Source organism: Leptidea sinapis, chromosome 20, assembly GCF_905404315.1.
Source record: "Leptidea sinapis chromosome 20, ilLepSina1.1, whole genome shotgun sequence".
Taxonomy (NCBI): Eukaryota; Metazoa; Arthropoda; class Insecta; order Lepidoptera; family Pieridae; genus Leptidea; species Leptidea sinapis.
In genome coordinates, this window is record NC_066284.1 from 8,851,666 (window position 1) to 8,863,518 (window position 11,853).

The window sequence follows — 11,853 nt, forward strand, 5'->3', positions numbered from 1 at the left end:
GTGCATATTGGGTAGGTCTGAGAATCGGACATCTATTTTTCATCCCCCTAAATGTTAAGGGTCCACGCCAATTTTTTTTTTAATTTGTTTGATTATGAGTCAGCATTAAAAAATACATACAACTTCAAATTTTCACCCATCTACGATCAACAGTTACTTTTGTATCGCGATTTTAATATCGGCAATACTACGTTTGATGGGTCAGCTAGTGATAATAATATAATATCGATTAATTCCCTGCAATTCCCTAAACTAAGATGTAGACCATCAAAGTGATACCTTGAACTGTAAACATGAAAATATCTTTAAAGTATTACTAAAAAACAAAATGACATACACTTGAAAATGCCATCAGAAATCAGTGAACAAATTCTAGCGTGGGTATTAAAAATAATTAATGGAATTTCGTATGTGAGAAGGTACCTAAGTCTAAATGGGTTAACGAGTCTTCAATTAGTTCTCAGTATTACCAAAAATTACCCATAACTTCAGCCATTACATACACAGTAAGTCGTAACATGACAGGTTTACGTAGTACACGTATAGATGGCGCTACACTAAATGGCTTCAAAATAAGAACCCGCTATGTGAGATTACTGACGTAAGTCCACTACATTATTTTTATGGGTATTCCACCAAGTTTCACTGCTTCGGCAAAACCTTCAAACCGAAACACAAATAAAATTTTTTTCAGAGTTAAATTTACTCATTGAGTAGAACTCTTATAAACACTTAAAATATACGTCATAATGGTAACCCATCCCGTCCTTCCAGGGTTAAACAGTTAACAGAGTAACGAATAATTATTATTGTCCCTCTTTTAATAAAGAGTCAATATGATATTATCTAATTAACTATAAACTTAAGTAAATTTACAGACTTTTATAGACATAACATTTTATTGTATAATTTGTTAACCCTCGCTTCTGGGAAGTTTTTAAATTTAATTTGTGTAATTTATCCCAGAAGTGCCCAGAATTCCCACTTTAAAAAAAAATAACAAATCAATTTCCTAATATGCAAATATTGGGGTCCAGCAGGTCATCTGTAAACTTTAAAGTAGATCCTGTAGATGAAGCCACAACCTGAGAGTTGAACAAAGGCATAATATCAAGATATTATGAACTTAACGAGACGCGGGTTCGTATCCCACACCGTTCATTAATTTAGTTTTTCTATGTTATAATTCATTTAATAATCACTGTAATATTGTTAAAAAGACGATAAAATTAAATCGGATCGTAAAGGTTTTTTATAAAATTTAAGAATTATGGAGTAATACTTTCACATTAAATGATTAATTTATGTAAAATATATTACTTAAAGTTATATATTTTTTTGCCTAGGCGCAAAAACCTGACTGTATATCCTACATGAATAAATAACTTTCTCTAACTTTAACATGGACTTATTAGAATTGTCAATTGTTTGAACTAACATTACTGTGTTTCGGTCTGAAAGGCGCCGTAGCTAGTGAAATTACTGGGCAAATGAGACTTAACATCTTATGTCTCAAGGTGACGAGCGCAATTATTGGAGTGCCGCTCAGAATTTTTGGTGATTCAGAATCCTGAGTGGCACTGCATTGTAAAGGGTAGGGCGTTTCATTTATCATCAGCTGAAGTTCCTGCTCGATTCGTCCATTATTTTCATAAAAAAAAATTGTGTTCAACGCAGTCATATTATGTCAAATTATTTTGATAGTTTGCTGTTTGAAGTATCTCAGTTTTAGTGTTGTTAGACTTTATACTTTTTAGACATTTTTGTGACATTTATAATTATTCCAGACTTTTCCAGCTCAGTGACTCTTGAGGATTTACAATATGCTAGTGAAAGTCTTTTGAAGTCTCTTGTAAAAAGTATATTGTTTTTTTTTATACCATCTTGGGTGGTACAGAAACACTGGAAGTGTTTCTGTACCACCCAAGAAATGTCTTAATTGTATGCAGCTATTAACCGTATAATAGTAAATTTATTGAAGTAGGCGTTACTTTGCGGAAATCCATAATTATACAAATGATTTGAGTTTTCTTTAGTGTTAATTCCGCCAATGTTTGTCTTTAAACAATTCGACACGTGTTTCGCCTCTACACCAGGCATCCTCAAGACGTGTTGTCTCACCAAAATCTGGCACGAGACTGAAGTAGAGAGGTAGTAGTAGAAGTGTCTCGTATTGGCGGAATTAACACGAAAGAAAACTCAAATCATTTGTATAAATATTATAGTAAAAATTTCTTATTTGTTTTAAAGTGATAACCCTCACTTCTGGGATTAATCACACAAATATAATTTATGTATTTTTATTATATTTTGAGTTAAGTATTAGGTACCAAGATGCAAGAGGTAGAGTTAAACATCTCAGTTATCTGATAACTACTACTATAAAAATTATTTCAATGTTTTTTTAATCCAACCCCCCCCCCCTCAACATTTTATTGTAAAAATAGGCATTTCAATTTCTTATAATAATTTAAGCTGTTTAAGATATAATTGCTTCCACACGCTTGATTTTTGTATTTTTATGTTACCTTATTGTTGTACTTAATTGTACATACTATAAAAATATCCTGAATGTATTTGCAGATGTAAATACATACTATAATCTTCCAATACTACATTCTAAAAGTCATCAAATAACTTATACTAATAACGTAATATCATTGTAACGTCACAAGATCAAAGATTTTGTAGGTATTTGGTATACAATTGATGGCAGCTGACATTAGTGGCTGGTATTTACAAATTTAAAAAATTATATTTGTTTTAAACTAACTATATTTAGTTGTAGGACACAACTGAATATATAACATGATTTATTTTAATAGCACTAAGTACCGCTTAAATAAGTTTAAGTTACCGAGTACTTCAAAGAAAGTTATATATTATACTTAAAAAAATTACCATTTGTACATTAACAAAGTACCTACTACCTACTAATGTCATTGAGATATTAATTAATTCCCAAAGCCAAAGTGCGTCCTCAAAGGATATTAACATGACTTTAATAGAGAGTAAAGGGAACAATGAACTCTTGTGTGACAAAAGCTCCATCTAGTGTCGAGTGGCTTAAAATGTTACACAGTGCGAGATAATGTCGTGACTCGTGACCAATGACAGAATGAACAGATAATGACCTACTCTATTACTAATATTTATTGGGCACAACCGCGTCTCCGAGAGACAGATACTCCCAATTTTTTTTTATGAAAATAAGGGACGAGAGAACAGGACGCCCAGACGATGGTAATTGATACGACCTGCCCATTACAATGCAGTGCCGCACAGGATTCTTGAAAAACTCCAAAAATTCTGAGGGGCACTAGAACTGCGCTCGTCACCTTGAGACATAAGATGTTAAGTCTCATTTGCCCAGTAATTTCACTAGCGCCGACGCCCTTCAGACTGAAACACAGTAATGCTTCACGGTAGAAATAGACGCTGTTGTGGCACCCATAATCTAGCCGGCATCCTGTGCAAAGGAGCCTCCCACTGGTAAACCCCTAAAACTCCCACTCCCAAATACGTGAGCATGACGCCGAGCATCCTTACGTTTGTCAAGTGTCTGTGTATGTATATATGTATGTGGATCTGTAATTAATTGGATGATATATATGTAGCTACAACACCAAACTCTATCCTGTATATTTGTGTTAACCCTTCTGGATTGCCTCCCACTATTGAAGCAAACTTAAAGAAGTTTAACTTAGTGGAAAAATCGATACAAATGCAATTTCTAAGGTGTAGTAGAATGGTTACTTATACTATTGTGATGATTTAAGGGCCAGTTTTGATTGTGTAAAGGTGATCACTTAGCTAAAGTTATTAAAATGCTCATGACCCTCTTAATTGGGCCGCTCTGTCACCTTATCGCTAGAGGGGAGGAAAGGAGTTCCCACCTCAACCTAACTTAACGTTAATTAATTATTCAAAACTTCTCAATTTGAACATTCTCTGAATAGCACACGGCAAGTATATAAATATTTGATGATTCAACAGCTGTCTTCAAATTCGAATATATATTATCAATCTAAAGAAGGATTAATTTAATAGAGAGTAAAGGGAATAAGAAGACCAATAAAAAATTGTTTTAATTAATTTAAGGCGACATGATGTCAATGATTTTATGCTTCATACCGCATATTAGTGTACTACTGAGAATATTTTTAATTTTTTTTTAATTTTAACGAATTTATCATCATCAGCCGGAAGACCAGTGGGAGGATCCTTTGCACAGGATGCCGGCTAGATTATGGGAACCACAAAGGCGCCTATTTCTGCCGTGAAGCAGTATTGTGTAAACATTACTGTGTTTCGGTCTGAAGGGCGCCGTAGCTAATAAAGCGCTGGCATATCGAGGTTAATCAACCACTAAAGAAACAAAAAAAAAATTCATTAATAGTAAAATACCATATATTTAATTTTTATATTTTAAGATTTAGCTAGAAGTTTAACGGAAACTTAAACATATTTTGTACCTTATGAAGTCTAAAATTAATTTTGAGAACTATGTATAATAATAACCCAACTGATAAATAAGGAATAAAACAAAACAATAACATAAGTCGGTTGTGTTAGTTTACTTTGTGAGTTCCACAAGACGTGTTATTACGATGTGACGAGGGTTCCATTGACAGCTCGTACAAGATACTCGAATATTTTCGAGTGTTGTATAGACAAGGCTATTTATAACTCAATGAAAGAAATAAAATACTTAGTTAATGTATAGTTCATCCATATATTGTGCAGAATACAACAATATTAGGCTATTTGAATCAGTATAAATATTTTATAGTGTATTCTAATGTTTTCCTGCTATGACATTCAGCAGTTGTGATAAAATTACACGTCAATTATTGTTAAAAAAAAGTTGTCTGTTATCTGAAAATTTATTGAAGTAGGCATTACTTTGCGGAAATCCATAATTATACAAATGATTTGAGTTTTCTTTAGTGTTAATTCCGCCAATATTTGTCTTTAAACAATTCGACTTGTGTGGGCATCCTCAGGACGTGTTGTCTTGTACTTACGATAGAAAATTTTGCCATGACAATGTGTTCCTCGAGTCTGTCAAGTCACTTCTAGGAAGACGGTCACTAACAGTAGTACGAGACTATTCTGGGAATATATTATTACCTTGAGAAAATATTGAGATTGCGGTATTAGGGTATGTAACTTTCATTTGATAACAAATGCACGAAGTTTCACACTTGACATAAGGGGATTCTTGTAGTGAAATATTTAATAATAAGTTGACTTTATTGCGAATTCATCGCTGTTCACGTTATTAATATTAAAATAGCTTTTATAGTTAACAATAATATATATTATAAAAACGCTTTATTAACAGATACAGAAACTAAAATCATAATTTAAATTTTGTATAAATTCTTAACTTTGAAAATGAAAAACACATTGTTACGGTATAGCTTATGAAAAAAAGCCTGGAGTTATTAGCAAATTGTATGTGTGAAGAGGTAACTAAACTAAGTCCAAATGGGTTTATGACTGGTCTTCAACTGGTTTCTTCACAATTTTACCGTAAATTACTCATAGCCTCAGCTATTTTTGGTTACTACGTTGCAAATTCTTACATGAGACAGGTTTACGTAACACACGGATAGATGGCGCTACACTAAGTGGCTTCAAAATAAGAACCCGCTATGTGAGGTTACTGACGTTAGTCGACTACGTTATACTTAAATACTTTACAACAATTTCCCACAAGCACACAGCCGGTCTGAGGTTCGAGTCTCCTTAGGAGACGCCCCGCGACTGTTGTTGCGTAGTCTTTGCGGCCTCCACGGCCCACGTCCTACTTCGCTGTGAAAGCCAGAGCTGCTAACAGCACAGAGGAGGTTTTAGTCGGTATGTGGTGTCCGCTTACGCGGACACTCGAGTCCGACATATTACGCCCCGTTCCGGGGCGTAAATACGTAACAGTATTTCCTCCTCTCAAAAAAAAAAAAAAAAAAAAAAAAAAAAAAAAAAAAACTTTACAACAATTATACATTACTGCCCTATGGCAAACCTTCAGACCGAAACACAGTAATTATTTTTTGTTGAGTAATCTACTTAATTTGTAGAACTCTTATTATCATATTAAACAGTTACTTTATGTAACGCTTGTTAGAAGATAGTAGAAAATATATTTGTATTATTTTCAGAGTTCTTTACAGTCAGACGTCAAATTATTGTTACTCGTTTGAACTTTGAAGAAGTTCATTTTTTGTGTTCGGAGATACTATAGACAATATTGTCACCTCGAATTATTCACTAAACCAGTTGAAGTTTTGCATTTCGCTGTTGAAAGCCTTTTGAGACCTTTTAGTAAGTATTTTGTGTCTTTTTTTTAACCATAGTTTCTAGGTTTTTGCATGTTTGTCGGTATTTTCTTGTCTTTTTCGTTTATCTACAGTAACGTCCACGTGGGTCCGCATTTAGAATAAAGAGTGATCCCATCTCTACTCTCTAGTTCTCTCTCCGTAGTGCGACTATGGGAATATTAGGAAGCAAGACAGCAACTTAACGTTTAAATAAATTTTAATAGCAGTGTGTGTGCGAGAGAATCAATAAGTTTATTTCTTCATATTATCTATCTATATATATAAAAATGAATTGCTGTTCGTTAGTCTCGCTAAAACTCGAAAACAGCTGGACCGATTTGGCTAATTTTGGTCTTAAATTATCTGTGGAAGTCCAGAGAAGGTTTAAAAGGTGAATAAATATGAAAGCGCTCGGAATTTAATAAAAACAACGATTTTGATTTTTCTTTGATGTGTTCCCTGTCGTTCAGAAATCAAATTAAAATAGTTTAAAATGAATAACTAATTAGAATTTTTAAACCTTTCTAACTTTCTCAGGAGGTAAAAAATAAACTTAATTTTAGCTATCTATATTTGGAAGATTAACTACAGTTGTTAACTATCTATCAGATTATTTTTATGTAGGTTGATAAAGATTAAGTTAATTCATAAAATAGAATTATTTTATTTATTATGTACAGAACAACGTCTGTCGGGTCAGCTAGTATTCAATATTTTTAAGTGTAAGAAAGAATTCTACCAATAAGCCCATCTCTTATTCGCTTCCATTGGGTGTCGCAAGCCTTAAGCGTATTTCAGAGTACGTGTGTGAACTGCGAGCGAAACAATGAAGTTATCAATCATAATATTCTATTTATTTACTACTAGCTGACGCGGCAAACGTTGTTTTGCATATAAATTATTTTTAGAGTTAGACCGTTTCTTGGACATTGAAACTTTATTTATCTAAAATAAAAGAATTTTTCAAAAACAAACGTAGCCTAAGTTACTCCTTATTAAATCAGCTACCTGCCAACAAAAGTCCCGTTAAAATCGGTCAAGCCATTTCAGAGATTAGCCGGAACAAACAGACAGACAGACAGACAAAAATTGTAAAAAATGTTTTTTTTTATCCGAGAGGAAGAAAATACATTTACGTATTGAAGATGTACATTTACGTATGTCGGGCTCGGGTGTAAACCCCCTACCGACTAAAAACCTCCTCTGTGCAGATAGCCTTAAAGGCTTTTACAGTGAAGCCGGGCGGGGGCCTTGGAGGCCGAAGGTATATATATTCATATACATGTAGTAAAAAACGATTTATTTCAATATTACAAACAGACACTCCAATTTTATTTATATGTATGTATGTATATGAATAGATGAATAGATTTAGTAGAGATGAAGCGTATATACTGTAACGGGTTTAAAAACTAGGTTTCACCCAAGATGTATGAGTACCGAGTCTCTCGTCTGCGTATGAAAATGTTTCGAATATTTAGAATTAATTCGTGAATTAGAACTAGGAAGTCGTGAGACGCTTGCAAAAACCAAATGAAAATGAACGTTATAACCGAACTATTAAAACAGTCTTTAAATCCACCGAACAGTGGACTCTTATTACCTACTCCATCCCGAACGCGTCTTGTAATACGCGTCCGAGGAAGTATTTTGACTATTGACAATAGACAATAGACCTTATTAATGCGATGTTACGACAGTTTTAATAATGATGCGTATAGATAAAATAAATAAAAAAACAACCGACTTCAAAAACACCCAATTCAAAACAATAGATATAATATGCACTAAAAAGTATAAAAATAATTGCATATTTTTATACAATCTAATTGATTATTTTAATTCTAGTTACGATTATTGTCAATTTTGGAATCGGTGTCCTTCCGCCGCGACTAGCTCTCGCCTCTCGCCTCCTCATAACTCAAGCACATCTCACCTATAACTATGTATGTAGTTACAAACCTATCTTGGATGACACCGACTCCAAAAATTACATCATCAAAATCGGTTGGCGCGATATGTGACTATAAAATCTCTTGCATATAATAATAATAATAATTCCTTTATTTCAGGCTACAAGGCCCATAAAATAAATACCTTATAGTCTAACATACATATGATGCAAACTTAAATCTACGTCACATTTTCGCGGCGATGTGAGGCGCGGGTTCGGTAGCTTCCGGCGGTCGGCGACGTCCGCGATACTTGCGGAACACGACCCCCTTCTGCCACAGCTGCACGTCCAGGAAGGTGGATATTATGTTCTGTCGGGACGCGAACAACAAAAGAGTTGAAGTCTACTGCGTGACGCGTCACCAACTTTTGGACCCGCAACCGGAACCTTGTCTTCTCCACCAGTACTGAACAATGTCGGAGGCCTTGGTGGTGTGGTGAAAGCTAGAGACGTAGATATACGTCGCTGTGATTACGGGACGCAGGAGCTGGTTCTGTCCTATCGGTGCTGTGCCACATTGGTTGTGACTAGGAGATCTCCTCTTCTTCCGCTCCACCTTAATGAAGCTATAAGGTTTAATATTTAATAAGTTCAATGTCTAAGTGTCTACGATAAGTTCCTATTTTGGTGACACAGATGCATACTTCTAAATACTCGTGAAGCAAGTCTTTGGAGCCAGTATATGTACTCATTTCTCTCCCCGCACAAAATGCGCTTAAAAGTTCCGCTTCAAGAAAACATCTTATTGCCAAGGGAGCAATGAAAAACCGTAAATAAATACAAACACGACTGATTGATAAATATAAATGCAAAGTGGAAATTGCTTTAACGTCAGCATGAATAGCCTCAACGATCGAATTAATTGAATCGGTAATGATTCTATCATTAATAATAATAATTCATTAATTACGACAAGTAAGATCCACACTCGTTGAAAGGGTATATATTATATCTGAATAATTATATTTATTGTAGTTGCTTTATGTATTATTTTTGCGTAAAATCATGGGAGGCCACTAGTGTGGGACGCAACTGGCGCGAGCACCTCAGCACCTGTATTATTTGTATTACAAGTGCACTCGGGTGTATTTTCTTCTTCTTCGAAATTCTTCACTTCTCCTCTCGCTTTCTTTCCCTTTTGAATAATGTACTACAATTAAAACAAACATTTATCAGATATGGACATCGCAAGAACTCTTTTATACGCAATTTTTTATACGCTAACAGCAACCCGATCCATCTGTTTTACTATACGCTACTGCCCAATATACAAAACAATCCTTTTTGCATAATACTGAGACAGCTTGTTGACATTGAAGCTTGATTCTTGAAAAAATGTTACGCATTCATGGAAAATATAAATTTATTTCCTTTTCACTTTGGACATAACGATAAAAACACTAAAATTTAATTGTCTTCATCTACTTATTCCGTCTGTTTTTCACAACTTGGTTTTTAAGTAAGGATAGTTTACTCACTTTCACACAGGGTTTGTCTATTACGATAGTGTGCTATATTTAAGCTTATAACACTTTTCGTGACGTAGTTTGGGCCATGGGGGAAGGGAATACCAGGTGGAGTATATTATTATACCATGTGTATGTCCAGATACTGTTTAACCTCATTCATAACAGATCTAATGCTTGGAAACTCTGTCATAACATCTTATATATAAAATTCTTGTGTCACAATGTTCGTTCCCGTACTCCTCCGAAATGGCTAGACCGATTCTCTTGAAATTTTGTGAGCATATTGAGTAGGTCTGAGAATCAGCCAACATCTATTTTTCATACCCCTAAATGTTAAGGGTGGTCCACACGAAATTTTTTTTTTAATTTTTTTGACATTTTTTTGGATTATGAGTCAGCATTAAAAAATACATACAACTTAAAATTTTCACCCATCTACGATCAACAGTTACTTTTGTATCGCGATTTTAATATCGGCAATACAACGTTTGCTGGGTCAGCTAGTTAATAATATAATAATAATATTGACACACATTTTACACAAATTATCTTGTTAAAGTTAAAGCATATATAGCCTGTGTTATGGGTTACAAGACAACGATATATTTAATACAATATACTTACTTAAACATACATAAATACATTTAAACATCCATGACTCGGAAACAAACGTCATAGTAGTTAAACATTAATAACTTCTCATATCTGCACCAGATAAAAGACTTATTGGCTTCTTTTATTGCAGCTTGAACAGATACTCTATCTGGAGTACCTTATCCTCCTCGCCTTTATTTTCGGTTATAATAATATTAGTTCGTGTTTGAGTCAAAAAACTAAGCCAATAATATTAACTAATCTTGATAATAATCGAATTGATCATACAAGAACTTTTGAAACTATGGAGTTTGATTCGAATTTGATAAGCTGAAACAATTATCAACGATACAATTTTTATTTTTTAAATTAAAAAAATTACCAAGCTGGGTTCCATAGCCAAATGGTAACAAAACGAAACCCTTATAGATTCGTCATGTCTGTCTGTCCGTGTATGCCACTTTTTTCCAAAACTATAAGAACTGTACTGTTGAAACTTGGTAAGTACATATATTCTGTAAACCGCATTAACATTTTCACACAAAAATAGAAAAAAAAAACAATAAATTTTGGGGGTTTCAATTTTTTTTTTCATTAAACACATACGTGTGGGGTATGGATGTCGTCTTTAAAAATGATTTTGAGGTTTCTAATATCATCTTTTTCTAAACTGAATAGTTTGCGCAAGAGACACTTCCAAAGTGGTAAAATATGTCCAGGTGGTTAAAAGTAACAGTGTGCCCTGTAACTTCTAAAATAAGAGAATGATATAACTTAAAACAATGAATGATGTACATTACCATGCAAACTTCCACCGAAAATTGGTTTGAACGAGATCTAGTAAGTATTTTTTTTTATATCTATAAATGATGGGAGCTCATTTGCACTGAACTGATTTTGAGCAAAGCCTTTTTGCCTTTTCCATTTAAATAATTTAATATCATTTTCCTATCTATATAACTTTTATATTATTATGTTACTTGCTGCTACGGAACCCTTCATGGGCGAGTCCAACTCACGCTTGGCCGCTTTTTTAATTTGCTGTGGTTAATCAATTTTCAGTACAGTCTACAACTACAGTACAACATAATATTAAGGACTTTGCATTCTAATGGAGCAGGTTTCACAATCAATAATACGGCCGTTTGTATCTTAGTAATTCAGCCTTATTGTGTGAATGTTGAATATCTTGAAAATTACTTCATTACAATGTAAATATTTTAGTCTCACAATGGTACTTAGTCAACGATTACAAACACAATATAATCTGTGGCTATTGTACAGTGAGAATAATTTAAAATCGCCTGAAAGTGAATATGTAACAACATTTGGTAGCGCGCCAGTGTAACGAGAGAAGTCGTTTGCAGGCAAATTATATTCCACCCCAACCTGCTTTTACTTGCCAAAATGGAAGATTCTCAGTAGAATGTTTTATTTTTTATCAAATTTGACGCGGTAATCTCAATTTGACTGGATTGTGTTCCATGAAGTGTACGGTTCCATTTTGATTTTG